Here is a 552-nt window from a genome sequence, read left to right on the forward strand (position 1 = left end):
TTGGTTAAGGAAAGCTGAATGTCTGTGTGTGCCTACGTGTATGTGTTTGTGTGCTTCTACAATTAGTTTTTAAAAACCTCTGGAAGAACACACGGCGCACTGTCAACAGTGGTTTGTGTGGAGATGAGACCGGGAGAAAGCAGGAGGATGACTAGGAGCCCTTTGCTTGTTATCTGTGTATACGCTTAGTATTTCCAATTGAATACTTTTTTAAAAGAATACAGTTGGTTATTTGGTTATTAAACTGGTAATCATACCATCTTTTCAAACATTTCTTGAACACCTGTGTGAAAGTTTTTGCTGCCATTCACCAACACTTTAAGAACATCGAGGCTTTAATTCTCAAGACTCCAAGGAGGCATCACTCCTTACCTTACAAAGTGTGTGACCTCTGCGGCAGTCAGCTCACGGCCCACGCGGCCTCAAGCTGCCGCCCTACGGCTGGATTTGCGGCCCGGCCCTTTTTTGTGCCAGTAACCGACCTGCTCCCTTTGGCCTGAGCGCCTGCCTCAGTAGTCTTGACTCCTCCAGGATGAGGGTCCTATTTTCATT

This window comes from Pteropus vampyrus, unplaced genomic scaffold (genome assembly GCF_000151845.1).
Source record: "Pteropus vampyrus isolate Shadow unplaced genomic scaffold, Pvam_2.0 Scaffold1565, whole genome shotgun sequence".
NCBI classification, from domain to species: Eukaryota; Metazoa; Chordata; class Mammalia; order Chiroptera; family Pteropodidae; genus Pteropus; species Pteropus vampyrus.